This window comes from Marmota monax, unplaced genomic scaffold (genome assembly GCF_021218885.2).
Source record: "Marmota monax isolate L192 unplaced genomic scaffold, Marmota_monax_Labrador192_F-V1.1 WCK01_AAM20220418_F8-fsc00405, whole genome shotgun sequence".
Taxonomy (NCBI): domain Eukaryota; kingdom Metazoa; phylum Chordata; class Mammalia; order Rodentia; family Sciuridae; genus Marmota; species Marmota monax.
The window spans coordinates 434,229-440,349 of record NW_026694917.1 but is presented as its reverse complement, the minus strand read 5'-3'; the positions used below and the strand labels follow the sequence as shown (position 1 = coordinate 440,349).

Sequence of the window (6,121 nt, the reverse complement as noted above, 5' to 3'; positions counted from 1 at the left end):
AGGAACATCTTGACCCAGTCATGACCCTTCTACTTGGCATGGTTGTTTTATAGAATGGAGGCACAAAACAAAATGGAATCATATTTGATTTTACTATCACAGTATTTAATAGCAGGATTTGTACAGAATATATGAAACCTACACTGCCTTAAACATTCTCCTCTAAAAAGCAGCAGCAAGTTCTTATTGCAACTGTCTAGAACACATTATGGGTTCTTATTTTATATTGCATATTTTCTTCTCAGTCGACAGGACAGTTCCTGAACTTTGGAGGGTCCCCCTTCATGTAGATGAAAGGAATTACAGAGCATGCTGGGCCATTTATTCATGCCACAGTTTTCTCCTCTGCCACTATGGGGCCACTTTTGCAGAACTAGCTGTTTCATGGTTAAAATAGCTGCCAGGACTCTCTTGTACATCATTTCTTTTTTCCATATTTCTCTCATCTTTTGAGATGGTGGCGCAGGGGTTGTATCACATAGAACACTCTGGCATGGGGCTGTGAGTATGACACCTCTGAGTTGCTGGCCAGCCAGGCCAAAGGAGCACCAGCTTTTGTGGGTTTTCATACAAAGGGAGTTGATGCACGGGGGCAATAAACAAACTGTGCTGTGACTGGCCACCTTGATGAACATGAGCATGCCTGGCTCTGCGCTATCATCTGAGCATCACCAGTTGGAGGAACAGACTCAATGAGAGGGAGAATGGGCTGGAAATGATTCCTCAGTCATTCATTCCTTGCAGTAGCACTCAGAGTACATAGGGAACTCAGCCTTCCCTCTGGCTCAAGGCAACCAGATTGTCTGACAACAGATTTCAGTGATACTCAACATGGCTCACATTTGTGTGAGGTAGAGGGAAGTCTCATTGTTTCAAAATGCTACATTTGCCATTCAACCAAAGAATATTATTACTGCTTCCAAGGATACATATGAACCAGGAGCATGGCATGGAAAGAAGGAAAATCCCAAAAGCTTTATGACCATTGTAAGAAAAAAAAAATGTCACCAGAGGCTCTCATTGGATCTGCTGTGATTGAGTAGATTGTGTTAACCAAAATCCCTTCATCAAAGTAGCACCAAAATATCATACACACACCCTTTTTAGACTGAAAATACTACATTAAGGAAGGGTCAACATACCAAAGAGACATGCAAATGAAATGCCTGGCAGAAAGCCAGGCTGGACCTTGCAGGAGCACTCAAGTCTGGGAATGTTCAAGTATGAACCCAAGAATTGGGGCATGAAGTCTCAACTTATCTTAGCTCATCATTGTGCCTTTGGGGTGAGGGGGGGGCTCTCTAAATGGAGTTGGGAAGGAGTTAATGCGTTGTTGGAGTTTTTGTTGTTATATATCACCTACATGTTACCTCCCTCATTGTCTGGTCCAGTTTCTGAGTCAGAGACTTGTCAGGCCCTTATTTATAGAATGACAATCATGGTGACCTGGCTTTCTCTCTCACTTTATAGATATGGAACCTATTCACATGTGCTTTGTGAGAAGCTGGGAATTCCTGGGCCAACACCTCTGCATTTCTTTGGAATGCTTCTGTAAGGTGAGTATGGTTGTGTTTCTTCTTTTTCTTTGGCAAAGAAAATGCCACATTAATGTCATTGGTAAAAATGCACTTCTTTGGGAGAAAGTTCCCAACTCTCATCATTTTTGAAACAGTGTGCAAGCTCCACCCTGAGCATGGCCAGGTTTTCCTTGGGGATCTGTTGTAAACTCTTCAAGAGCCTCAGTGGAAATACTCAGATCCCTAATTCACCTGCGTTTGATGCTCACGATGTTTTCCAGACTTGTACATATCATAAAGAGGATGTTTAATTTGCCTTTGCACATTTGAGCAAAAATCTGTGAAAGAGAAGCTGTCAAGCACATTCAAACATTTCTATTCATAACTAGATCTCATGAGTAGCTTTATTTTAAAAAGTGTTCATGGATATATTTGAAACTACAATTTCTTGAACAATGCAAGTATTCATATTCATGTTTGCACATACATAATTTCTTAATGTCTAAATCTATGATTATTTCCATGTCAGTACCCAAGTTTTACTACTAAAGGTACATGTAGAGGATTGGAGAGATGAAACAAAATCAATCTGCATTTTTTATTATCCTTCAAAGATAACACCCTATCTGTGAGTCTTAGAAGGGAAAAAAATATGAAAGAGATAAGACAGCTCTTATCTATGGACTTCACATAATTAATCACAAGATAAGTATTGTTTTTCAGCAAGGTCAGATTTAGTGATATAAAATGAACAGAAATTGGATGATTTAAAAAAATTATTAAAATGTAAGTCAATTGAATGGAGTGTTCCAAAAGAAATGTGAATTTGTAGCTGCATTGGTGATTAACCTGGTTAGGTATTTGACTCAGGACCTGAATACTGGATAGAAATTCATGAACTCTAATCCAGATGGTCAGAGGATATGCTGCTCTCTGCTTAGATTATCTTTCCCAAAGACAGAGGCTTCTTAACTAGATTCAATTTCTACAATTTGGAGACCTAATGACCACTTGAGAATTCCATAATTATGTTCTCTTTGGAAAAACAATCATTTAATCTTCACACTTCCCAGATAAACTGTTTACTAAACAGCCTGTAAGGTCCATAATTGGGGTCTCCCTGTGCATCATGAAAACATCATCCCTGAAACACAGCAACAGAAAAAAATCTTTTTAAGTGTTAGAAGCAAAAACTTAGAGCAAGGACTTAATTTATTGACTCCCATGGGTAGGGGTGGCATCTCCCCATCTTTTCCACGTTGATCTGGAAAACTGGAGGGTGACTCCATTTTGTCAATCCTCACTTATTCTTTCTCACTCCACAACATGCACGAGAATCACTGTTATGGTTGTAATGTCCCGCAGAAGCTCACGTGTGGGCCCAGTAAATCTTAATTTTCTACATGGTTCTTATCAGTGTCACAGTAGTGAAAAAACCAACTAAAATAATCATATCAACATGGTCAAGTTAGAGGCGACTGGTGCCTTGAACTTCCTAATTTCCCAAGTATTCTAGGGAGATTCATGAGAGAAATGAAAAAGATCTGGGGAAAAATGAGTGACGTAGCCTTGTGAATGTCCCTGGGAAACTCACTCACTTTCTCTCAGCTTTGGCTTTTTTCACATCCATGTGGAGGGAATGATTCAAAGTTGGCAGGATTTCAGAAACAGTCCATGCACATGAGAAAATGATACAGAAAGCCAGGCTTGCTTCATATTCATACTCAAGGACAACTGGCCAAACAGTGCCACACACCTGTAGTCCCAACCACTCTGGAGGCTGAGGCAGGAGAATCACAAATTCAAGGTCAGCTTGAGCAATATAGGAAACATGGCAATACCTTGTCTCAAAAAAAAGATGGATAATTTCTTCAATATGTACAATACTTAAAGAAAATTCAAGATGGACTCTAAATTCCCTTTTCAAATATCTCATTTATTTCCTCTTCTTTGCATTTGGATGTCTTAGAATAAGAGCTGCCCTCTAACTGCCAGTGATGGACCATATTCCAGTCTGATTTCAAGAGATTGGAATAATTGGTTCCTCAATTAGAAGCAGGGTTCAATATTTTCAAAATAACAATATAAATTCTCTTGTTTCTCCTCTCATGGTCTTTGGCAATATGACCCCCAATGTCATGAAAAGTATGGGAAAATGTGGGGGTGAGTGTTTTGGAAACTTCCCTTGGGTCGATTTCTTGGATGGGGCACTCCAAGGCAAGAGGACAATGCAGCCCAGAGCTACTACTGATAATTAATTATCATAAAGCTTTTAGGGGCTCCTCCTCCTGCCAAGGGTCCCATATTTCACCAGGTGTCAAGGTTTATGTCCAAGAATGTCACACTTCAGACTTTTCTCAGTCTCTGATGACCCAAACACTCTTGGCCTCACCTTCTCTCAAGTGCTCAGACTCTACCCCCTTTTCCATTTTTTTTCTTTATTAGGAGCCTTTAATACTGCATGGGAGGCATTAAGTCAGACCTTTCTAAAATGTGCACCATGCATGGCTTAATCTCCTTTCAAGATTGTCACTTTAGTAAAAGCAACCTTTATATAAATCTGGGGGTTATTATGTACATTTGAATGAAAAGTGGAGACAGAGATGAACAGATTGGGAAATGATTTGACCTCTGCTTTCTTTTATTTTAACTCTGTCTGCAAGTGTAAAGTCTTGGGGATTTCATTTATTTTACCCTGTCAATTAGGAGTTTTCAATAGAAGTGTACACAGGGATTTCTCTGCCTACCTCATTCAATTGACTTTGAAGAATGGACTTCCAGTACATTTTAAACCACTGTGTTCCCATGACCTTTAGTACTTCATAATATGTTAGGTTGAAATCAGCTAATTTCAGTAGCCATTTTCTTAATAGTGCTTGATGAAAGCAGTTCCAGAGGTATTATTGTAGTTCTTGTGTGCCACAAGCAAATGGGAGGAGGCTTTGCCTCTTCCTCCTTCTTCATCTTCTCTCATCAAGTCCTCAAAACTGCAGAGCTGGCCACATTATCCTGCCTAACTAGCATGGCCCATAAAGGGCATGTTGTTGAGTGGAAAAAGCACACGGGGCTGAGTCTCCACTGATACTGTCTCTTGCATCTTAAGCACTTGAAAGAACTTAATAATTTAATTTAATAGACAACAATAATTTAATTGTTGTCTATTTTCTCTAATCTAATATACTTTCACATCAGAAGAAACAATTGAGAGCATAAAGAGAGAACCTTCAGAAGTGGATGAAATCTTTTCCCCCTGCACTTCATTTATGGTGTTAATATTCACAATATACAGAGAACTCAATAAGCTTAATACCAAAAATCAAATAACCCAATCAATAAGTGGGCAAAAGAACTGATCAGACCCTTCTCAAAAGAAGAAATACAAATGATCACTGAGTATATGAAAAAATGTTCAACAGGTCAAGCAATTAGAGAAGTGCAAAATTATTTTCCATGATTTTATAATTATGTCAAAATGAAACTTATTGTTATGGATAAATAAAAAGAACTAATGAAAAGTTTCAAATGACCTTTTGTCTTTATATCTAGAAGAGATATTATTTGATTCATTATAAACATCTCATACTTTATAATCCCGGGAAAACCACTGCCTCAAGGACTCGGTTCTCCTCTAACTGTGGGTGGAGTTGTGTTTGTGCTTAGATGTTCCCCATCATTAACCAATATGGAGACGCATTGGTGAAGTACCTGAGCCAGGAAGTGAAGAAAGGCAAGCCTGTCACTGTGAAGGAGTAAGTAGCAGGCAGCTCTGGGGTTCTGAGCTGTTTTAAGACCTTCCAGCAGCCTGCCATGGAACTGAAATTACCACTGTTGAGCTACTCCCCTGAACAGACAAAAGCAAGTGTGTGGAGTCACAACCACAATGGGCCACCCAAGGAGGAGAGGCTCCTAGGATAAGGCAGGGTGCTGGGACATCTGTGTACAGAAAACAGAATTAGTTTATCTGCTTGATCATCAATGTGAATATTATGTAAGTCAAAACACATGTTTTACAATGAAGAATGTGATCACTCAGAAGTTGGGGGTAGAGAATAGGGAATGTTGGTTGGGGGGAAGTTTCTGGTACCTATTAATCAGGGATAGAAAGATACAATGCAGACTATGGAACAAAAAAAATCTCTTCATGGTTGCACTAAGAATGTCAGCAAAATGAAAAATATAAAATATTCCTACCACTTCTTCCTCCAATCTCCACAGAGATAGGGTCCTGAAAGGATACGGATTACAATTACCACATCATTTGTTGTGTAAAATGGGTTATTTTGACCCATGTACAACCTCTGATACTGTAATGGAAAATCTGAAGAGAATATTTTCACCAAGTTGTGAGCTCATCCAAGTACATTTTGAGGAGATTTTCAATATTTTAACTGAGGATATTCTTACTCATTCCCTTTCGCAAGATTTTGTCTTTGGGGCCAATTCAGATCCTGGAGTGCAAGACCTCTCGGGAGCAGTAGCAGTGGGTGCAGAGAAGGGGGTACAATGTTTCTGCCTCTCAGAATAGGGTGTTGCTTTTATGTGATGTGCTAGAGAGGAATCAGCTCTGGGCACAGACTGTGCTTAGGCAGGACCTAGGTCAATGT

General features: G+C 39.4%; 1 pseudogene; it reads left to right on the top strand.

Moving 5' to 3' along the window:
- The first annotated feature begins 271 nt into the window (after positions 1–271).
- LOC124081054 (cytochrome P450 3A11-like) overlaps positions 272–6,121 on the top strand; it is a 33,845-nt pseudogene continuing 27,995 nt past the window's right edge.